Source organism: Hermetia illucens, chromosome 1 (genome assembly GCF_905115235.1).
Source record: "Hermetia illucens chromosome 1, iHerIll2.2.curated.20191125, whole genome shotgun sequence".
Lineage (NCBI taxonomy): Eukaryota > Metazoa > Arthropoda > Insecta > Diptera > Stratiomyidae > Hermetia > Hermetia illucens.
Genome location: NC_051849.1, coordinates 175,318,715 through 175,343,880, shown reverse-complemented (window position 1 = coordinate 175,343,880; position 25,166 = coordinate 175,318,715). Strand labels below are relative to the sequence as shown.

The 25,166-nt window shown below is 42.4% G+C and overlaps 1 protein-coding gene across 1 annotated transcript in view; it reads right to left on the bottom strand.

The window, feature by feature from the left end:
- Positions 1–6,401, bottom strand: part of LOC119661585 (protein bowel) — a 138,116-nt gene extending 131,715 nt beyond the window's left edge. The window contains exon 1 of the mRNA XM_038070987.1: positions 4,588–6,401. The gene's annotated coding sequence lies outside the window, so the exon portion shown is untranslated. The remainder of the gene's footprint in view (positions 1–4,587) is intronic.
- Positions 6,402–25,166: the final 18,765 nt, after the last annotated feature.

Here is a 25,166-nt window from a genome sequence, read left to right as displayed (position 1 = left end):
GGAATCTTTCTTTCGTTCGTTCTGTTAAATACAGTCTTATCGAAGCGGTTCTATAATATTAAAGCGTTTTCTCCGTAATTTGTCAAATTTTTTTTCGAACGTTGTCGATAGCTATAATTTTTTTTAGCGCGTGGTACACAGTAAAGCCACAATGCTACCATAAAATGTTTGATTCTTTTTTGTTATCAAGGATTTCCCCATCATCAACGAAGTAACAACGGGCATCCTGTCTAGGGCTGCCTCAGGTTTTTTGTACCGAGGCCCACCAATTCGATATCCCTAAAAGCTGTCGAGCGCCCTGTTGTACGCCATCGCTCACCCATACGGATTAAGTGACCCGTCCACCGTAGCCTATTGAGCGGGATTTTATTCAAAACTGGACGGCCGTGGTATTGGTAAATTTCGTGGTTATGTAGGCTTCGGAATCGTCCATCTCCATATGGGAAGCCAAAGATTCCTCAGAGGATTCTTCATTCGAACGCGGCTTGTGAACCTAACTCGAGGAATACATGAAGGCTGGCAAGATCATTGTCTTGCCCAGTAAAAGCTTTGACCCATTGATGAGACGTTTTTAGCGAAACAGTTTTCGTAAACTGAACTTGGCTCTGTTTGTTGCCAACAACCGTGCACGGATTTCATCGTTTTAGCTGTTATCGGTTATGATTTCAACCCTAGATAGGAGAAATCATCAAACGTCTCAAAGTTGTAGTCTTACATTTTTAATGTTCTTATTTGATCAGCGATATTTGATGTTGTTGCCTCTTTGGTTTTTGGTGCTCGATATGGATGTTGAGATCGCCACCATAGGCCAGTTGGGCGGACTTAAAGAAGATGGTGCCTCTTAAAAGGGGTACACAATAGGCATTTTATTTAGGCTACTCCTCCTCTTGGACCGTTGTTGCTGTTGAATGATTTCGAGAGCGATCCTATTGGTTTTATGTGACCTCCCATAGTGGTCAGGGTCAGCCTAGTTAATCTTATCAATTTCGTCGGAATACCGTATTCTCTCATGGCGGTGTACAGTTTTACCCTTACCAACTTTTAAGTCGACAATTTTTCCATTGCTTGGCCTACAGAGGAAATCTCAACTGCTGCGATTTATGATTTTTAAGACGACGAAATGCGGTGGTGGCAGTATTTGTCCGTCGTCTTTAGTTGACAGAGCCGGTAACTCGCCGATATTCTAGTTGTTGAGCTGCTCATCAGAATACTCAACCCATCGCTCCAATATGTCCATTCTATCGAAAATCAGATTTCCCTCTTTATCTCGGCAGGATGAGCATCGAGACGGCAGAGAATGCATAGGTTTCATATTTCGGATAACTTAAACCTACTCCGGGCACATGGTTTACTGGATGGCAACTATGATATATGGTATAGTGGCTCTTCTCCAGGCAACCTGGCCATGTCCAGAGCATCGTTTGTAGCACTGCTTCATCTGCCTTATATTGAGACAGGGTATCACATAACTGCTGGCAGGGCATTCGGTCTATATAGAGAGCACACATTTCATGAGAAAATGCGCAAATCGCATCTTCATTGCCGGGTTCGTCGTTATAAAATCAATCCATTGTGGCTTCGTAACTTCGGTTTTCCGTACAGGATTGTCAGGCCTACACAACTCCAAACCTGGAACCTTCATCCTTCTCATTACGAAGGAACTTATAGTGGCCACCACACACCATCACGTTGAAAATTAAATTTGGCAAAATATAACAATAGACGGTGTGGATGCCCTATAGCCCATAAAGTAGCGACAGAGAAACAGAGTGGAATGTTGCTTTTATTCATTTAGATATTTTTGAGATTTTTCATTTTGAGCCAAAAATGCCATGTTATTGACAATGCTAACCCAAAATAGTTCATCAAATTCGGCTGTTCCTTCCTGGCATGGAACTTCTAGTGAAAGAATGCAGGTATTAACCTATCCAATTTCGAGTGAACTTCAGTGTCTAATTTCTTGAAAGATTCCTCTCAATTTGAGATGTTGAGCTTAATTATCGGTCCTAATAGGCACCTCGATTGTGTTACCTCAAAGAGTTACAGCCAGTTTTTGAGATTTTTAATCGGCAAGGAAGCCCTAAAGGAAGAATATTGTTATTTCCCTGCCCAATTTCGGGTGGGGCTCCTTAATTTGTTTAAAGATTCTCCTTAACTAACGATAGCTGTGTTAAATTTGAGCTTCTATTTGATACACTGGCGAAATCTTGGTTATCTACTCACAGATGAAGCTCCTTGTGTATAAAACTTCATCCTGAATTTCGTTCGATGGACCGTTCTCCATTTAAAAGTCGGGCTTTAATAAATTTATAGTATTTGTGACTGATTTTAGCTTCCGCGGAGTATGCTATTTGTGTGCTAATGAGTTTGCCTTCCATTTCTATCTGCGAGACTAAATAAAAGCCTTTATTATTGCATTAGTATTGCTTTTAATTACGTTGTCAACAATTTATAATACTGGTTTACTCCCTGGGATTACATTTGTACACCGAAGCGATCAAGGTTCTTTATGCAAATTTGGAGAAGCATTTGAGTAAACCTAGAAGACAAGTAGGATCTAAAAATGATGGAGTGAAGATCCTGGTTGGAGTTTAACTACTACCTTCACTTTCAAATAGACCATATAGGTATCATATGTCAGGCAAAGAGGGCAACATTCAGGATGGCTGGTAGTATGAGTGAGGCGGGGAGCTGTCTAAATCGAAGGAAGATTGATACCCTTTCGAGGAGGTATCCCGAATTACTGATACTAAGGGATAACATGACAAAGAGGTTTCACTTCGACAAGAAGTTTGAAACACGTTAGAGTAACAAGGCAAACGGGGAGAGCGTGGCTGTGACATACGGCTTAAACCAGCAACTGATTACTTGGTACACTGACGGATCCCTCACAGCAGAGGGAGCGGGTGCCGGTGTCATTGGTCCAAGGAAAATGTACTTTGAGCCAATGGGCAGGCACACTAGCATATTCCAGGCGGAAATATACGCTATAGACAAATGTGCCTCATTTAATCTGCAAAAGAACTACAAGGGGCAGAACATAGCTATTCTCACCGATAGCCAAGCAGCGATCAATGCACTTAGGTTCAACCAGGTAAACTCTAAACTGCTGTGGGAATGCCTGGAGAGACTGAATACACGTGGCTCGTCCAACAAGGTTTGGATACTTTGGGTTCCAGGCCATGCTGGGTTGGAAGGCACCGAAGCAGCGGACGAACTAGCCAAGAAGGGCGCATGGACGCCTTTACACGAGCCAGAACCCTTTTGTGGAATCGGAGACGGTTTCATGGCTATGAATCTAAGAAATGAAGAGGAGCGGTTGTGGGAACTATACTGGGCGGGCCTACCAGGGATGGAGCAGTCGAGGGTGCTTATTGGGGGATACGAACCAATACGCACAAAGGATTGCTTAAACCTCACCAAAAAGAACCTCCGAATCATAGTGAGAATTCTCACTGGCCACTGTTGGCGGAACTATCACCTAGGGAAGCTAGGGATATCTACGGACACTGTCTGCAGGTTTTGTGAGCAATATGACGAAACCTCTATACACGTCCTGGGACAGTGTCCGGCATTTATGCAAAGTAGGTCGACGCACCTGGGACCACTTAATACCAGATGCAAAGCTGAAAGATCTGGAAGTAGGGAACATAATAAAGTTCCTGACGGTTGTAGGCCTGATTGAGATACTATGATTAATAGGTACACTGTAACTAGTAAAAGGGGCACAATAGTTCTTTAAGGACGTGGTGCGACTTTCCCTTAGCAGAATAATAATAATCATATGTCACTCATTTATTGTTAGTAAGTTGAAAGTCTGTAGCAAGTCATAGTGTAAATAAATCCCATCAGAGGATGCAGAAATATTTTAGTAACTAGAATCGAATCAAATATGCGCTACGCTCAAACGAGAAACACTAAAATGAAATCCTGTAAAGAATCCTTCTAGCGTTCTTCCCTCCCCTCCCCGAACCAAAGTGCAAAGATTAGGAATAAAAAGAGCAGAGCTGTTTTAATATATTCGTTGAGACTAAGGCCCTTAAATATCCTCCGCTGGAAGCGAATAATCCAGTTTTTTGTCTCAATTGAATGATGTACTTTGATCCTGTTCGACATGTTGGAATTAGTTTTATTAAAATGTTGTTTTATAGCATCGGTTCACCAAATAATAAAGTGATTTTAGGCAATTCCTCTTGAAATTATCCCAAAAGTAATCCTGGGTTGGGGTGTTTTTTTCATGGTATCTTTCCTCTGGGTCTTATATATTTTTGGTCATATCCTTTCCTTTCTTTTCTTGGTCATATCCATAGACAAAGTTTGATGCTTTTATTAAAGTCAGGCTCTTACGCTTCGTTAAAAAAATATCGAAAATCTTGCTGTGAAGTAGCATATTATAGTATTAAGTCGAGAATGAAGGATTTTTTTGCATGAAATTTAGTTACCAAACATAATTTGACGAATTATAAAGGCACTGGTAACCAAATTGCAGAATATTAAAGCCAACCTATATATTTGCTACAGTGCATAGGATACTTATTGCCAACAATCCTTAAATTAATACCATATTTATAATTTAATCACACTTACCCTTTATCAAATGTGAAAATAGAATGAAGAACAATATAATCCTCTCAAACAAAAGCGGTTTGTATCCATTTGATAGGTGTCCACTCCTATAGTATCCACTAGTTCGAGGCCAATATTTCATAAATTGGAAATGTTTGGAACGTGCTCAATATTCATCATCCAGCAACACACGGCTACATTTATACATATGTACGTATCAATTATCAAAAGTAATACTAACAATTTTACATTCAACTTATGTTGATTTCGAACGGCAACACAATAATAGTACACGCAAGTCGACTCCGAATTCAAAAACAAACTTGATTTACTGAATTATGTACACCCTCAGGGCGGCACCACACTGGGATCAGTAGCAATTTTACAACACTCCAATATTTTGTATCTTATTACAACCGGATCCGTTCAATAAAATAATTTTTCTGTTGAATTAAATCGATTTGCATCTAGTTATGCGGGCACTAGGAATCCGACAAATTCAACTTTCATTCACATCAACCGAATATGCTCTAAGAGTACTAATATGCCAGGACTTATTGACTACCGGTAGTACTGGCAGTAAATTCGATGGAATTTTAAGACAAATCCCTCTAAATTCAATTTTATTATGCATTTCCCATACACACGGCTCCTGCTCCGGCTACTGAAATTTTTCTCATTTTATTAGCCACACACACCCGGCGAACGTATGAACTCCGTACTCGAAAGTCATAAAGCCCAATTGGAAGTGGTAGGCAGCACAGAAAGCTAACCGGAACGAGTTGTTTTATCTACGTCCGCGATTGAACTACACTATCGTATTACGGACGACATTGTAACATTGCTGACACCTAACCTGCTCTATTGCACCTGAAGATTAGCTCCGTATAAAATCCTCAAGATTAGCACTCCTTTACGGTTATCATTGCTTGTGCAGTAAACTCCAATATGCTATACGCGAAAACATTGCACTTCCAGCGACACTTTACGCAAATGAGGGTTGAATTGCGCGCTCGCGTCTGCGTCACATTTACGGTAGTACCCAGATGACGCTACCAACTCTCGACCGAATAATAAAACGTTGCGGGACGACAAAACGAGAAAATGAGACGATTTTCAGTGGCAAACGCCTTGGACAGCTCTGAATCTTCACTCTTTCTTCACTTTCAGTACAATAAAGATAGACCGATGGAAAACCCTCGGTCGTGAGAGTAGGATGGAAAAAATTGAGCACCTTGTTGCTCAGGTTCCGCCAAACTCGTTTACACAGGTGCGCAAGGTACGATAAACTCTTTAAGACTGACTAGAAAGCCACTTCGAAACATTGAAGAATGAGGAACACCGTCGGGGGCACACCAAGTTGAGGAGACTTAGGTAGTCTCGCATTGTTCGCATCTTGGATCTCTGATCTTGTCTACCCGCTTCCATAGACACCAACCGTAAAGACAGACAGACCAGTCGGTATCCAGAGTGCTGACTTCCAGAGTAGTTGGCTAGAGGTGCGGTGCAGCACGGAGGGTACACAGAGAAAAATACCTCACCATGAGGCAACCACCGAACGAACAACCGGGGAACCAACAAAAAACCAAATACCCATAAGAAACGGACAATATTCTTCGGCTCCGGGTCTCAATGCTTCAGTTCTTTGATTCCTCAGCCTCAACTCTTTATGTTGAAGCACCAGCTCAACTCAATCCAACAAGACTTCAAGAGCAAGGGTTTCAGACACGGCATCAGATCGGATTGGAATTCGTTTCGCGCTAAGGTGCTTGCAGACCGGGCTCGATCTCTAAAGCCGCACCACAGTTCACAGCAAACTACTGAACAGCATTCTATCTCTACCGCAGCCAGAGTAACCTCGTACGTGTGTATCTTTGTATCTTCTGTGAAGGCGAGTCCACTAATGCGACTTACTGGATAAGATTTTACGTTGTGGCACAATAAAAATTGTACATGTCGTGTTATATTATAAAATTAATTGACTAAAGATTCAAGAAAAACGATAGTTTTGTTCATTTCCCTAAAATGCCTATGTGTGTGCAGATTTGGTAATTAAAGAGCCTTGTTTTGCAAATACCTAAATTATTTTAATTTACTATTTAAGCAAAATTTAAAATTGGCGCCCAATGTGGGGAGGATTCTTCAGAAAGTGAATTTTGTCAGCCCTTTCTATTACTTTTTGTGTTGTCATTGGTTGGCTGTTTGCCGTTCTTTTAGATTAATTTTTTCTTATTTCAGATAATGTCTTTTAGTGAAACATTAATCGAAGTGGATTAAATGTTCTGACAGAAAAAAATTAGAAAATATGCCTCCCCCACTTTTGTTCGAAAAAAAGTGCATTACACAACATTTCAAAGGGATAATCGAGGTGTTAAGCGGACTTACTTTCTATGAACAGAACAGCACTATTCCTCAAGATTTTTTATTTCAACACTGAAACAGTTATATTTTTGATATGCTACCTACCCACGGAGGTACCACACCTTAAAAATCCCATCAAGTTTACAGCATTCTAGATCAGTGCTCTTTCCACGTTATTGAGTGAAATCCGCATATTTAACCAAAGGCGGCTAGAGGTTCAGTCATTACAATATTCACATCAAATTATCTTATGTTATCCTAGGCTGTTATGCAACTAAACATAATCCAAGAATCGGAAATTCATTCCTGAGTCACCTCATACAAATAGTCTAATCGGATACAAGGCTTATCAAAGAGCTATATCGATATGTATAACTGACTAGGAAATCAGGCCTATAGTTTTTTCTGGTTGGGAAGCTGAAGTGCATCTCTTCATGGGTGCCAAACTCCCGCTCTGTGATATATTGCCGGTTAAAACATTTCTATGATGCTTCTAGTAGCCTACTAGCCTGAAACCGCTTAAATCAATATGTCGGGCTTGGCCTATTCTGTTTAGGAGCTTATAACCCATGGTTCAGGGGGTCTCAAGTATGCCATAAATACAACATGTAACCGTACTCCTGCAGTATTCAATGTACCCGGAAATAGTTGCCCCCATCGGTAAGTAATGTCACGTGACAATAATTTCCCGATTTTATGCAGGTAAGACCGAAAATCCACGGTCCACAGAGCTACTGGGTTAGGTTATTATCAATCTCACCATAAATTCAGCTGGACCACGGTTCTACGTATCTGCTAGGTTGTTCATGGTTCATTTATCCCTTAACTGCAATTTGCTGGCCTTACTCCCTTCACGAGCAACTGCTTTCTCATCACCCCCATCTTTTCTTAAGTACAATGTACTGATGTTCTCTGCTTGGCAGCATGCAGAATGATTGAAATTCTCTCCGCTATCACTAATACCCCTAGTTCCAAAACAGTGAGACAATTGGACGCTACGAGTAATGGCAAAACTTACCACTCCTGGACCTGGAAGGCGTTTAATGTAGATTTGCTTCCTGAGAGAACAAACTTGGACTTCAGAACCACAGAGGAAAGTGGGCTGAACTGAGTTCATCAGCAAAGGACGCCTGCCAGATCTCAGTCTGTGCATGACCTGTTGAACGGAGTTTGCGGTAATTAGCGTAACATCATCTCTATACGCGATCAGTGCAATTCCTTAGGAAGAATCGAGCCAGCCAGTATTCACTTGACGATCTTCTCCAGTTGCTTTCCTGCTCTGTTTAATATACCGAAAGGATTGTACACTAACAGCAACTCATAACTCCATCTATTTTTACTTATCAGCATGAATCTTGCAATCTTCTGCAGGAATGGAAAACACCCATTGGCATAGACTGGACGCGTCCAGGAGTGAAACCTTCTCATGCCTAAATAAGAGTTTCAGCACTGTCCGTGAAGTACCATTCAATTTAGATGACGCTATATTTTTCATAAGCTACCTCATCACACTCTAAGGCTTTTGTTCTTTGATAGTTCGTTTGTGCCATACCAATTGCTCCGGCATTCGATTCTCCTCTAATTAACAGTTTTCCTTTCATATTTTCGATTCCATCCTCCAAGGTGTAGAGATTTTCTTGAAAAGTGTGTAATATTGGAAAGGGTACTCCTCGTAAAACGAACCTGTGAAACTTTGTCCACGGCCACTAGCTAGTTCACGGTACTCCGACACCAGACCGCAACGGCATGGATCGTAATATTATGATTGTGAACCCTAATGCCGATACTGCACATTGAGATAAAACCTAATTAGCTCGTCAGCAGTCGTACTTTCGAACCGACCATGAGAACTAGCCCGTAGCATTTACGAAGGGAATCATCTCTCCCATATTGTAGTAAGAAATCTCTCTGAAGTCCTCAAAGAATGATTTACCAAATCTTTGTAGTTTGGCTCTAGCTAGAGCTGAGTAACCGGAACGGAAGTGCCTGAAAGTTTCTCCGTCTTCCCTGCAGATCCGGCAATGTAAATTGAAGGGAATGCGGAATTCTTCCTTATAGGTCAGTGCCTCGTGAAGACTGCCGTAATCGTCTATGCATTTGGAAGCGACAAGAGCTCTTACAATTTAGTCTTATTATATGAGAGTCAAGTTGTCTTTGACTTGGCACAGGTGGTGAGCTCTCGCCATATGAAGTCCACGGCTCCTAAGTAGTGCGATTTGATGCCATTCCTAACTGCCGCCAGGGGGACACGGACTGTGCCCACCGGGCGACTGGCAAGAGGAGAGCCCCATCTAACCATTCTGTCAGCCCACTCATTCATCTCCTGTGACCAGATACCCGGAGGAGGGTGATTTCCTGCTTGCCACCCAGACTGTTCAGCACATTCTAGCCGTGCTCCACAAGCCTAGAGATGTCCCCACTGAGTGCCTTTATGGCCGCTCGTATGTCAGCGAAAATGGCTATATTACTTTTGGTTCTCACGTCATACCCTTAACAGGCTCCCAGGATCTCCAGTACTTCCGCTTGGAGTACACTGGTGAATCCCGAGAGAAGGTACGACTCGACTACACTATGTATATCCGAGAAAATTCCGACACCGATAGATCGTTCTTAACTCTCAAATCTCAATTTGGTTTCGGGTCCAGGATTACACACAGATGGGAGGAAAGAACCAATCTTCATTCAATTAACCGTGGGAAGTAGTACCCTCATCTTCGTGGCTCTGTCTTGGTTGGACTTGTGCCGAGTCCACATTTTACGGTCCAGAAGAACACCTTTCGAAATGCTCCATCCATAACCTCTTTCATAACGAAGGAGAACATCCCTGACAGTAATATTAGGTTGTTGCACATAAAGTGGCCGTTTTGGCAATCAAGTGAAGTTAGTTGCGATTTTGGTGTATCAAACCACCACCAATTGGCGCTGTTGGTGTTGAATATTGAAGTATGAATATTTCTACATTTAATGAAGGAGTCATTTCAGTTTTGACCATCGTTGGGATAACAGGGAATAGAAAGAAAAAAAAGGATGGAAAAGAGCCAAGAACGTATACTTTTTTCTGTATGAGTTCAAACTCGGTCATAAAGCGACCGATGCGACCAAGAACATTAACAGGGCATTTGGAGCTGATACGAACCACACGGCGGTGGTTCGAAAAATTCCGGTCAGGTGACGTAAATCGTCAAAGTGAGCCACGTGGACATCCAGGACCATCGATTGGCAACGACGAGCTGCCTTTGCTAGTCGAATCCGACACACGTCAGTCTGTGAGGGACGAAATGCACCAAAAATTGAGTATTCAACGGCCGAGATTGGTCAACAGAGATGATGTGATACTCCTTCACGACAATGCACGACCCCATGTTTCCAGAACAACGGTTCAAAAGTTGAACGAATTGCGGTATGAGACTCTGCCTCATCCATCATATCCACCGGACCTTTCGCCAACCGACTACCACTTTTTAAGCATTTGGACCATTTTTTGGCGGAAAAACAATTTAGCAACGAAGAGGCTCTCAAAATTGTTTTCGACGAATTAATCAACACCCGACAGTTGGACTTCTACGAAACTGGCATAAATGCACTTGAATCTCGCTGGGAGAAGTGTTTTGAATCGACTGGCACCTATTTTGATTAAATAATTTTTTGTAAGCTTTACAGTCGTTTCAAATTTTAGTACAAAAACGAAGTCGTCTGCATACGTCTCCACTATCAATCAGAGCACCGGAGAAATTATGCCATCCAGGGACGTACCTCTGCTCACAACTCTGGTTAAGTGGCTACCTGTCAGATCAGACTGGATGATCCGACTAGGACAATTTTCTCCAAAGCATAAGACACCTCCATTCCTATACTGGTCAGTTCAGGCTTGCTTGATGGTACTCCCTCTTCTGGAAGGCAGATAAAGTATAATATTTGTTCCATAGAGCCATGCTAATTACCTAACAAAGAGCGGTTTCTGTGTATTTGCCTTTAAATTAGGCGCATTGGGACTTAGAGAAGGGCATGTTCTTTATAATCATCCTTAAAAGGATTTCCAGAATGCACTCCAGGGTCTTTACGGGTGTTGTACTTACCCTAAAGAGATATAGCTCCGGTAAATATTGACAAGCCACAGCACAAGCCTTCCTTGCTGCTTTTGTAGCATGACTGTGGCATTATGCTTTTAAACTTTTCATTCTCCACAGCTCTTCTTTCAAATACTAGCATTATCCCGAGCTAAGAACATGAGGCAGATTTTCGTTCCGTATATCTCTTTCCCTAGCTCTAGGTTATTACCTCCTCGTGTGCTGTTATCTCCGTTCCCTCTCGGGGGACTTAGAGTGCCTCGCTTTGCATTTACTTTTCTCTGAACTTTTCTTGATGTTGAACGATAAGGTTCACAAGTAGCCGCTCTCATGTCAACTTTATTTTATGACGGCTTTTATGCCACAACTCTCAATACCATCGTTGCTATGGAGAGTAGAAAGATAATCTGGCCTATTTTGAATCTGAGAGCCACACCCTACTACTACTATCCTCTTTGAGGACCAATTAGCCTGTTGTTTACAGCGCATAGTGAAAAATTTCGCTCTTAACGGTGGAGAGTGTACCTAATATGCACAACACACCCTTGTTGGCATAGGCTGCGACCTTCATCCTACTACAGCTCTTGAGATTACTTAGGATTTCATCCGTACCTATTAGCTAGAGTACTAAAAAGATGGCGCCGCCTTGTTGCTCAGTATGCTCATGGCATTGGTTAAATGGTACTTTGGTTGTTAGCGGAGCAACTTCATTCTTTTTTTCCTGGACTTTATCTGGTATTGTCTCGTGAAGGCTAGTAAACATGCAGAGAATCTGTGTACTCCTTCCTGACTACATATCCGAATTTTCTTTTGTTTTGGCGACTGAAACTGCTTAACCTCCAGTTAGGCGTATGGCCTACAGCTATTTTCGGTTGAAGAAAAGGGCGGTTATGATCATGGATAATTCTTTACGAGTCGAAGAAAAATTGAAGCAAAATTTTATCAAAGAATTGGAAAGGCAGCACAAATATAGTACCTTACCCGACCAGTGTTTTTGTTTTTGAATTCTCAATGTTAAAATCGGAAATCGCTATGATTGTAGGGTCCTCCTCCTTTCCCAAGTGCTGTAATATGCAAAAAAGCTTTCTTCGAATTATTAGAAATTAAAGGGATGGAATCCAAGTTTTATTTAGAGAATGCAAACACAAACAGAAATTTCTGCAAAATATTTTAACATTTAACTATTCTTATTATTTTTGCGCTATTTAGATATCTCTTTAGTCAGATAATGATCTTAGCGAGTGCTTACTTTGAGCTTACTCCACAGATGAGCGGGAAGATGTTGACTTGGGGAAGCCCCTTGCTTGGTATCGGGAATTAACTTCTAGTGAGGGCCAAAGGACACCATGATCCCTACTTTCCAGAATCAGTATCCAATACCCAGTTACGATACAAATCCCTCTGCTACCAGGCAGGTTTGAACCGTGACCTTCCATTATGAGGGCCTAGTGATCCAGCCACTAAGCCATCCTGCACCATTTATGTTAGTGACAACAAATCATTGTAGGAAGTAATTCGGTGAAGCATTTGGTAGTTAAGTTTGTTTGGAGATGGTAAACAGAAGAAAAATTTCCTTGATTTTCCATAGAACAGAATTCAATGAACGCTAGAATTCATCAAGGAAGTTTCGGTTTCAAAACTTAAAGCCCTAGAGTCGTCAATATTCATCCGGGATATCTGGCATATTTTCAGTGGCAATCACTTTAAATCTCGTATACTGAGATTCTTAGGTTGGACTCTTATAGCCAGTTTTTAATCTCAACATGAAGATCTACCGAAGACCAACAAAACACCAACTACACCAGCAACACAACAACAATTCAAAATACTTCGAAAAATTTCAATCTGAGTGGCTTAGCCGTGTCAAAGTAGTGCGGCTTAAGGTGAGCAAGGAAAAATCTTCCACACACATCTCAGGTGAACAGAAAGAGAGGTAATGTACCCGCAGCCGGTTTTCAGTTGATTTTTTATTGGATTTTTGGTTTTCTACCTTTTTTCACTGCTGCCTCTACCTTCTACAGCGTTACTATTCTACTACTACCTTAAGATACCTACTAAATGAATAAATGAATGTTTTATGTTCAACACTAAAAGTCGAACAAAAAAAAAGTAAAATAAAAACTGGAAAATTCTCTTGTGTTGTAAAAGTATTTGTTGTTGGCTTTTTATCAGCTACTTCAGGTGAAACAGTCAGTCAATGGTGGCATAGCTCTCATTTTAGTATCTTTTTTTAATGTACAGAAAAGTGTAATGGAGTTGAATGTTGGATTTTTGTTGTTATTGGTGTTGTCTGTAGGGAAATTCTCTGACATATCTGGGGTACGCTTATACGATTATTTACCGGGGCTTGACATATTCATACAAAATTGTCTGATAAGATAAGCCGGTGAGATTGTTTCCTAGATACGTGATGATATTTCCTATTCCATATTATTCCTTGTTTTACTAGCTGTAACCCTTTGTTGAACTTTGCTGGCCTGAATGCATTCTAATCAGATGTATCTTTGTTGAGTGTGTATTCCTAGAGCTTCTGAGTTCAGATAATTACCTTATTCGATATTACGTATGTTTGGAAGGAAACCCAAATATTTTTTCGTTACTATTTTGGTGACTCGTAATAGATAAGAAAATAACATCAACAATCCATTTGTTTCAGATTTACTTTCACATATATGTATAGTGGCAGACGTAATTTTAACAGGAACTTAAAATCAAAATGTAAAATCCCAATAAAGGGAATGGTTTCCTAGAATTTACGATCATCTTTCCGATAATGACCAGAAAGTGAACAATAGAGCTTTTAGTTAAGGGTCATATGGGGAAAGATAGTTTCTAATTGTTCTTTTAGACGACACTGCAATACAGTTGTGATCGAAGCTGGCAATAGAAAATAAAACATCCGTGAAGTTCTAAAAAGTCGTTTGAACTATTAAAACGGCGATGGATATAACACAATTGCTGATGCATCGGAGGGAGCGTTTGGGGCAACATACTTTGTACTATCTTCAGTAAAACAAAAATGAAATCAGGGCCTTGAAGTGTGTTAGAGCACTTCATTCAAGACCGTAAGGGTACACTTCAGGATTACAGTACCCTATACGATACAATGATTAAACTCAGGTACTCATTCTCAGTTGAGTCGGCTAGTATTCGATGTCAAATCGCGATACAAATCCCATTGTCACCAGTGATATTTGAACCGCGGCCTTCCGTACGACAGCCTTGTATTCTAACCTCTCAGCTATCCAGGCACAGTATAATTGGCGTTATTCCACTAAGATAAAGCCAACCAGATCTCTCTTGCTGTCAGATCCCGCGACAGGCCAACCAGCAAAATGCATTCAATGTCGTTAGAGACAAGATGACCGGATCGAGTAACGAGCTTCGGAAAAATGCTCAGTCGATGCGGCAGGACGGGTTCCGGTCTTGTTCTTGACGCATGGATGACGTCAGGACATAAGTAAATTAGCCCGAGCAAAACAAATACGTGTATCCACGCTAAATGTCGACACCCTAACTAGAAAGACCGAAGAACTCGCAAGAGTTCTTCGGAAAAGGCGCATTAACATCTGCGCTCTGTAAGAAACCCGATAGTCTGGTGCAAAAGCTGCGCCATAGAGCGCAAATGCGGTAAAAACGGCTATAAACTTCTCAATTTTGGTAGCCCACACACTCAATATGGTGTTGGAATTGCCATCTCAGAAGGTTTTCACGATGACCCTAAAGAAGTCGAACAATTTGATGACTGGCGGAAGAAGCACACCATTATATCAGCTAATCACGCTATTCACTTCTTCACCGCTTATGCACCACAGACAGGTCGACCTGATGCCGAGAAAGCTGCGTTCTGGCAACTTCTCGATGAAAAGACCTGTAATGTGCTTGCTGATAACTACATCATCATTGCCGGCGACCTTAATGGTCATGTGGGTGAAAAGGAAGACGGTAACAGGTGCCATGTGGGGAAAGGGGTTAGGAGGCGCAATGAATATGGCGAGCGTTTTCGCGGATACCCATGACTATCCACTCATGAATATTTAGCACTTACGCTACTTATGATGTTTCGATCTCCTCGTTGGCAATAAATAAAAATTTGTATATTTAAATATTAAGTTTCATCAAAACAAACATCAGCAATTCAAAACTCTGTACACATTAACTTTATTTTTTAAATATTTGACTTTTTAAAGTAAACTTCGAACAGTTCGACCGGACATTTGCAATTCGTGTCAACGCCGCCGTGGTTGGAAACAGAAGAGACCGACTTATTTCCATGCGGTCCTTACTGTCCCAACCAACGGCATTTTTTTACCGCTGGTTCTCCACTCCCCTGGTGCGTTCAGAAAACGAGTGAGTGGAGAGTTTCGGAGTTCAGCGCCATCTACCCGTCCGCATCCGCAACATCCGAAATAAATTTCGAATGCTGCAGATCCTGCCGCGCCACATCACTCCGCCCCCAGACGAAACCTAGGGGGTTTCGGCGACGGATCCCCGAACTTCGTTCGCCGTTAATCCACAAAGCGGACACGACGCTGCTTCGGGGCGCACACGGGTTTCAGCCTGGACAAAGAGACCGCCTTTTTGTGACCACCGATCTCGAGCTGGAAGAAATGTTCTCCCCGCTCGAGAACGCGGTACGGGCCCTCATATGGAGGCTGCAGCGGCTTCCGGACGGCATCCGTCCTGATCAGCACGTGCGTGCATGTGTCCAGTTCCTTGGGCGAACAAGCAGGTATGGACGAGTGTCGAGTGGGTGGTGGCGCTTTGATGCGTCGGAGATTGTCCCTCAGCAGACGCACCAACCCCGACTCCGTGAGACCCGATCTCTTGTCGAAGACCGGATCGCTTGGGAGTCTTGGATTCTCCCCGTAAACCAGCTCCGCGGGGCTGGCAGCAAATTCCTCTCGGCGGATTGTACGAAGGCCTAGTAGGACGAGAGGCAAGACTTGAGTCCAGGACGGGTCGTCGCGTGCCATAATGGCGGCTTTCAGCGTCCGGTGCCAACGTTCTAGCATCCCATTGGACTGCGGGTGGTATGCAGTAGTCCGCTGGCGTTTAAAACCCAGGAGTATGCCTAACTCGGAGAAAAGGGTGGACTCAAATTGCATTCCCTGGTCAGTGATGACCACTGCAGGGACGCCAAAGCGAGGTATCCACTCTCGGCAGAGGGCTTCGGCACAAGATTGCGCCGTAATGTCCTTCAGAGGTATTGCCTCAGGCCACCGCGTGAACCTGTCGATGATTGTGAGGCAATACTTGTAACCGTGCGAGTCTCGCAAAGGCCCTATTATGTCGAGGTGTATGGTGTGGAAACGCTTGGTAGTGCGGGGGAATGAGCCCACTTCTTTCCTTACATGCCTGGAGACTTTACACTTCTGGCATGCGATGCACTCTCTGGCCCAGGAATTGATATCCTTGTTCATGGAGGGCCAGAAGTATTTTCCGGTGACTAACCGGTTTGTTGTCCTGATGCCGGGGTGCGCCAAGTCGTGAACTGCGTGGAACACTTCCTTGCGAAATGTGGCCGGAATGTATGGCCGAGGTCCCTTTTCCGAGTCTTCGCAGCAGAGCGAGAGGTTTGAGCCGAAGATGGGCAACTCCCGAAATTTGTATTTGGGGTTGGACTTGAGGCTCTGAAGTGCTGCGTCATCCACTTGCGCCTTGGCAATAGCCGAGAAATCGAGTGAGGCGGGGATGTTAACTTCGGAGACACGAGACAAAGCGTCAGCAACAATGTTGTCCTTCCCGGACACGTGCTGGATGTCTGACGTGAACTGGCTTATGAAGCTCAGGTGTCGAAGCTGACGAGAGGACGCTTTGTCGGGCTTCTGTTTCAAAGCAAACGTGAGAGGCTTATGGTCCGTGAACACTGTGAACGGCCTGCCTTCTAGGGAGAAACGGAAGTACTTGATGGACAGGTATGCGGCGAGCAGTTCGCGATCGTAGGTGCTGTAGTTCCGTTGAGCGGGATTCAACTGCTTCGAGAAGAAGCTCAACGGCTGCCAAACTTGGTCCACCTTTTGGTGAAGGGCAGCACCTACTGCGATGTCAGAGGCATCAACAAAAACGGCTAGGGGTGCATCTTGTAGAGGAAATGCCAAGAGTGTAGCATCAGCCAGTTGCTGTCTGGATTTATTGAACGCGCAGGCAGCCTCTTCAGACCACACAATCTCTCGTGTGTCTTTTGTTTTGGGGCCAGACAAGTACGCGTTCAAAACGGACTGGTGATGGGCGGCCTTGGGCAGGAAACGACGGTAAAAGTTTAGCATGCCCAAGAACCTCCTCAACTCCCTCACTGTTTTTGGACGCGGGAAGCTTGTAATTGCTTGCACCTTGTCTGGGTCGGGCTGTATTCCTTCAGGGGAAATGGAGTGGCCGAGGAATCTCACCTGTTTTTGAAGGAATTTGCACTTCTCAACGTTTAAGACTAAACCGGCCTCAAGGAGACGTTGAAAAATGCACTCGAGATGGGCTAAGTGCTCAGACTCAGTAGAAGAAGCGACCAAAACATCATCCAAATAGACGAAACAGAAATCGAGGTTTCGCAGGACTGAGTGAATGAACCTTTGAAAGGTTTGCGCCGCATTGCACAATCCGAAAGTCATTCGGGTGAACTCGAAGAGTCCAAAGGGTGTGCATATTGCCGTCTTTGGAATGTCTTCAGGAGCTACTGGGATTTGGTGGTATGCCTTGGCTAAGTCCAAGGTCGAAAAGATGCGGCAATTCGCGAGGTGATGCGCAAAGTCGTGGATGAGTGGAATCGGATATCGGTCAGGAACAGTCTGTGCGTTTAGCCTTCTGTAATCCCCACAGGGACGCCATTCGCCATTTGGCTTAGGGACCATATGTAAAGGGGAAGACCAACAGCTGTTTGAGGGCCTGCAGATACCCTGATGAACAAGTTGTTCAAATTCTTTCCGCGCGATAGCCAGTTTCTGGGGTGGTAGAGGACGCACCTTTGAGAAAAAAAGTCAAATATTTAAAAAATAAAGTTCATCAAACCATTATCTCATCTTCCTTCATTTTATAGTGGGAATAGTAAAACGCAAATCGACTATATTCTCCTAAGACGCCGACATTTTACCACTGTCACTGATTGCAAAGCCGTTCCCAACCATTACGAATGTGGAAGAATCGTGGAACCAAACGAAAGACACGATCCACAAAGTGGCCTCTATAACCCGCGGGATCACCAAGCCAGGCAAGCGCTATATTAACCGAGATACTTGGCTTTAGCATGACGATATTTAAATGAAGGTCCGTGAAAAGAAACGCCTTTACCACAGGTTTCTCGACGATAAAACGCTCGTCCATTGGCAAATTTATTAGAAAGAAAGCGATCGCTATCACCCAAGTGGCCCATTACAAAAACTTTTACGATAAATTGGACATTCGGGCTGGCGAGAGAGATCTGTCTCGACTTGCCGGCTTTTGGCACGAACGAACATAGGATATCGAACACTTCTGTTGCGTTAATGACAAGAACGGTACTTTGCTTACCAACCGTCGAGCCGCAACGGATAGATGGCGAGAATATTTCAAGCAGATTTCAATCGAAATATTTCTTCATCCTCCACTTCCATAATCATCGCCGATATTTGGAGCAATTCCACCTGTCAGCGCAATTGAATGTGAGGAAGCAATAAAATGAATGAAATCGGGGAAAGCAACAGGAACTGATGACATCGCATCTGAGCTCTACAAAGCGAAGAACTGGGACTCAACACTGTGGCTCAGTCAATTTTTCAATGGGGTTATTTAGGAAGGTAGAACACATCTTACAGGCAAGAGGGCACCACAGCGCCAACATGGAAAAAGGAAAGTAGTCCAGCAGAATGTTTCAATTGTCGGTAACCGGATCGGTTACTTTTTTGATTTTTGAACGCATTGTTAGCAATCGTATTCGCGAAATAAGTCAAATAACCGTAAATCAGGCCAAATTTGTCAAGAACTGTGGAACTAGTGATGTAATACAGCCTGCGCGGTTACTCGTGGAAAAACACCGTGAGAAGCATAGCCCTCTTTACATTGCATTTCTGGATGTGGAGAATGCGTTTGACCGTGTGCCACACGAATTAATCTGGTATGTTCTAAAATAATACTTAATGCCAGAAGAACTCGTGCGCTGGGTTCTTGTCTCTGCCGGTGTTCATCACTACTCCTCTTCGTTCTTGTTATGGATACCGTCACACGGGATATCCAACGCCTAGCGCCCTATACACTGCTTTATGCTTTGTTTTTTTTTTCTAGCGTCTAATAGCAAATATGGTCTCGGGCAACTTGTCCAAAAATGGAATGATCACCTCATGCAACACCTTCTCAGATTAAATCTGAGTAAAACAGAGTTTTCGACGACCATTCCCTATGAAACAGATACAATCACTGTCAGCTGCAGCGACCTGCCCAGAACTGAGCAATGAAAGTATCTCGTGTCAATGCTATCAGCCAATGGAGAACTGCGCTATGAACGCATTAACACAACCTGGATGAAGTGGCTTTCCACAAGTGGTGTTCTGTGTGATCAACGTATCAACGAACGTCTCAAGTCTAAAATTTATCTCAATGTCGTTCGTCCTATCGCCCTCTATGGTTCTGAGTGTTGGCCAACTATAAAAGACAATGAACTACGTCTTGCGGTAATGGAAAAGAAGATGTTGCATTGGACTATTGGCGTTACACGTTTTGATCTCACTCGAAATGAGTATATCCCCGATCGATATAGGGTTGCGCCGAAAAGCTGCGACAGGGGCGTCTTCGCTTGTGCACGGGATAAAAGCTGAAGAAAAAGAAGAGGTAATTGCATATGTACATAACCACTTTCCGTAGACCAGCAACTTTCACTCGTATGACTCTATTTCCAAAAAAATGGATGCTGGTGACAATTGAGACAACAGAAAATTCACGAAAATAACATATCAACTATTTTAGTGGTTCCTGAAATGTATAGTCCTTAAATTCTAGTTTTTGACATTAATTCTAGAATTGGAAGACTCTTCTAAAGAAAGGGTTTAATATAGTATAGTCGTTTGTTGATAGTGGCGTGTTTTTCAATATGCGCGCACAACTAAGCAGGAAGGAACTAGCTCTGATAATAACTGATTCTGGAAATTAATTCGCCTAAGACGCCTAATTGAAAGAAAGAACAATGATTCAAACTACCGTGAAATATGTGATGCTATTGAAACCTGATGAAAAGGAAAAGTTTGCCTAATATAAAAAATAGAGAAAGACAAGAAGTGAAACATAAAACCTGTAAAGAATACTCATCGCACGACACACAAAATGCTGTCAGAAAAAACTATCCTGACGATCAGTAACATATGTAGAAACGCAATTATGAGATCAGCGATATAGTATAGTAGGTATAGTAGGAGTTATTCCACTATGCTAACTCCTACTTCATCGCTCTTGATAGCAGGTTCCGCGATAGGTCCAGCAAAAGCATGCGTATCCACCTCAATTAAGACGGCAAGACGGGTCCGGCCCTGTTGGGAAACGAAGAAGAGTTCGTATCGAAGACATCAGGACGTAAGCAAACTACTATGAGCCACAAAAACCTGTGTGTGCATGATAAATATTGGTAAACATACTGATGAGATGAAGGAAACCGCAAGAGCCGTTCGGAGAAGGCGGAAACTATTATAGATGCACTATTAGGGGACAAAAGCTGAGATATTGAATCCGGTGAAAATGCTGTAAAATTCTTTATTTCGGCAGCTTACGCACTGAATACGATGTTGGCATTGCCATCCTTCGATTTGATAACCGGATGAAACTCACTTTAATCTCAGGATAGCCTGTAGGAGGCAATGTGGTGAGCATTGCGCTCGCCCGAGATTATTACCCTGATTTGACTCAGGTACTCATTCATAGCTGAGTCGACTGGTATCCGACGTCAACTGCTACCAGTGAGATTTGAACCGCGACCTTCCGTATATCATTCTTGTGCTCTAGCCACTTAGCTATCCGGATACTGCGCTGTTACTTATGGAAAAACACTGTGGCTGTACATCGAAAGCGCGAACCTGAGCGTCATTTTGAATTCGCCTTTGCTGTTGTATTCAATGGCCGTAGAAACAGCTGACGGCCTGACATGTGACTGGGCTTGCAAATGTCAGGTCCAGGTCGAGTCCTGTCCGTCGACCAGCTAAAGTCATCAAAACGGAGGTTCAAACAGTAAAATAACATAAATTTAATTTACAGAACCCTAGATAATTCTCAAGTGATTTGTGAACATGTTAAAATTGTTATTTAAACAAATAAAGTGTGAAATTGTATTAAAGCGTTGTTAGTTTGGTTGTTTTCCTTCACGACTTCTGTTCCAAGCATGATTGGGGAACACTGTGAGAAACGAAAGAGAAAGTGAAATGATCGCCGCATACAATATAGCACCTCGCTGAATCTGAATGAAATAGAACCTTTTTCAACAGACCTATGCTATCAGCCCGTTATGAAATTGCGTCAGTGTGTAATGAAGTTGCTTCGCGTATTAGCGCAACTTGGATGAAGTAGCATTCCATGACAGACGCTCTTTGTTCTGATTATCGTGCCTCGAAAAACAAATAACAAGGAAGCGACAAAGTCAAATCGCACTGTTCAAATGAGAACAATGAAGATAGGAGACTACAGCTTTGGAATCGTTGATAATTCATCTTACCTAGGTCGAAAATCACAACCGATACCAGCTCCCAACAGAGCACATTTCAATTTAAAACACTGTTCCGCTGGAAACGTCACACCATAATGTCAAAACTATCTCTCTCATCTTGTACAAGTTGATGACTTTGCCAGTCTTCAGGTATTCCTCGGAAACTTGGGTGCTTAGCAGGAAAAATTCGGAACTCTTAGCAGCTATCGAGAGAAGAATCCTCCGAAGAATTTTTGGCCTCCTACATAAGGATGGATAATTCCGCAGCCTACATGGCAACGGAATTTATGAGGAATACCAAGACCGTCCAGTTACGGTTTATCCAGAGCAGTGACCATGCGAATCCTCGCAATCAATTGCAACGATTCGGTCTCGCTTCTTAATCGTTGGCGCGACAATCCAATTGGATCAGGCCTTAGAGTGTGGTTGAGCACTTTATTCAAGACCGTAACGGTATGCTACCGTACACTGTAGGAGGCAATGTGGTCAGCATTGCGTCGCCCAAGATTATTACCCTGATTTGACTCAGATACTCATTCGCAGCTGAGTTGACTGGTATCCGATGTCAACTCATCATACAAATCTCAATACCATCAGTGAGATTTGAACCACCACCTTCTGTATGACACCCTTGTGCTCTAACCACTGAGCGATCCGGACACTGCGACAGGGAAACTATCTAGTTGTTTGCTATTGCTATCCTGGTTCAAAACTTCGACAATATAAGGCAATGGTGATGTGCGCGTCCCCTCAAATAAGATAACAGAAAATCTCTTCTAGATAATGCTCAGCAATAAAATACCTCTATTATTGCTCCATTATTCTCCTTAAAAATAAAGCAAAGTAATGTCTAAGTCGGCTGGCATTGATTCGTTGCCTAACGTCTTCAACACCAACTAAACCCTTTTGCTGCATATGTTCTTTCAGAATGTTATCTGGGTCATTTCCTTTACTTACTTTACGGACTAGGGCCACAGGCGTTTATGTCTGGATCCCATGATAGACTTTCTGATGAGATTGTAGACTTCGCTTATTGTAGATTCAATCTCAAAATAATTGATTTTATTTATGATTACTGCATCTAATCCATTTTGGTACTTGCTTTGTCTTATTGTTAAAATTACCAAGCAGAAATTTGATTGCACACCTGATGTAGGCAGGCAAGATTTATTCCACTTTTTCAATAAAGTTCGCCTTTTGCGGTTAAAGGCTTGTTTCTGTGTAGTCCATTCGTTGGATTTCATTCAACGGTATTGACTTTGAGAGATAGAATTGTTGGTCCTAACCCAACACATTTATTCTCTCAACAAGCCAGTGTAAGCAAGTTTCCTGAGTGGTACGACCAGAACGTATTGGGTAGGACTTTATTCTCAGAGTTGCAGTGTCTCATAGCGGGAGAAGCTTTTATCATTTTAGTGTTTTGGGTAATGAATTGCATACAATTGCACACATTATGAAGGTGATGCTAGGGATTCGGCACCTCAAGCGATAGTTCCTCTTTAAATCGATAAAATTGGAAGCAAACTTCGACTGTTCTGACATTCAGATATACTTCTATCCTCCATTTTATAAGTTGGCAATATATTAAGCAGCTGTAGTAAAATAAACTTACAGATTAAATGGAGAGACAATGTGCATACCCTATACTCGACGTTGATATGAAAATACCACCCATCCTTTATTAAATGTTAAAAAGCTCTCAGTTATTTGGTTAGTAGGTGCAACAGTTTTGAAAGCAACGTTCTTGTAAAAATATTTGGACTGCACTAAAATAAGTAAAATAGAGAAGAAAGTTTAATCTCATAGTATTACACTCCTCAGATCAAAGCTGGAAAGGAGCAACCTTGATATGAAATTAGTTCGTCTTTACCCCGATGCATTCCTGGTATTCCTCACCAAAGTGAAAACAGCAAAAGATGTGAAAGTAAAAGGAAGAGGAAATTCCTTGTGAAGAGGTCTAGGGCAGAAGGAGCTGAAGAGAACGTCTGGATTTTATGTCCACCAAATCGATAAATTCGTGGCAAACCAGTCGTCGTGTCCTTCACATAGCAACCGTTGAAACTTCTAAACGACGGACTTCTCATCACCAACAGAGCGGAAGATCTCAGAAGGAATTGTGTCTACTATATTAAAGTTAATCAAAATACACCACTAGTCATATTAGACAAAGAGGTTAACGAAAAAAGGAGAAGGGCAAGCCAAAGAATGGGACGCATAGAAGACTTAGGACCAATCCTCTACTACAGATCGTAAGCTGGGACAGAGTTATTAAGGAAAGCCGATCTTGGAAACCAACAGACTTAAACTTTAAAACGCAGGACTTCCGAAGATCAAAGGGCTCCCCACGATCAATAAACTAGGAAATTAGATCAGAAAAATCGTTTCCCTGGAAACGGCGAGGTCATTTCGAGTGTCGTGATCAAAAAAGCAACCGCTATAGTAAAGGACTGGCTATATGAACAACCAGAAAGACCACAAAGGAAAGGAAAGTTAAAACAATATATGAAGCTAATCAACATCTGTATGGAGAAAAACTACATTCGTTTTATATTGGGGAAGCATTACAAACAAGGCAGGGGAACCTCCTCTCACCGCTCATCAACGTGATCTTAATGGTCGACCCAGAAACTAAGTTCACTTCGATCGGTCTCGGTATCTATCATCAGGGAAAGAAAGTCCAAAAACGCTCGACTTCTTCAGTAGACTACATTCCTGGACCTGTTGTTGAGGGAGAAGCAAAAGAAATGAGAATTGTGGATCTAGAGGAAACCAACGGACATCAAACGAGCACTTCCAACCATGCAAATAATAGCCTCTTTTATATATTCTTTTACTACAGTTTTAAACCCTTCGATTCCTCAGATTACAGTTGAGTATACATTGGACAAATCGGAAGGAATGTAAAAGTATGTCTTGGATAGCGCCTGAACGAAGACGGAATTGAGAGTAAAGCAGATGCGAAAGTACTCAGATTAAAGGTAGCGAAAATATAGTCTTAAATAAGTTTTGAGGGAAAACGTGAGGTTGCTGAAACAATATATAGGAGATACAAGGAAGTTAGACGTGACCAAAAGTCAGGAAATTTATAGAACCCGAAAGATGCACTTCTCAACAGGCATAAAGGCAAAGGAGACTCTTGGCTTGACAACTAAAATACGAAACAACTAATGGGAGGGAACAAGTGAATGAGGATTTAATTACTCGCAATACCTTAGAAAGGAAATAGAAATAGATGAATTCTGGGTTTCCTTTCCCATTCAAATCCAAGCGCCGAAGAAGGCGACCAGTAGTCCCTGGAATATGTATATTTGCTTAAAGTAAAAATCTAGTAAGGTGGGAACCGTTTTTGAATTTTTAATTTCTTTTATTCAGACATCTCTTTGAATGGAATATTTCATATGTGCATCACCACGGCTTACTTGTAAAGCATTAATGCCGAAAAGACATATACCCGGAATCGGTAGTCAGACATCTGACTCCAGTTGGCATCCTATCCTGCCACTGACTAACAGGTGAAAAAGCGT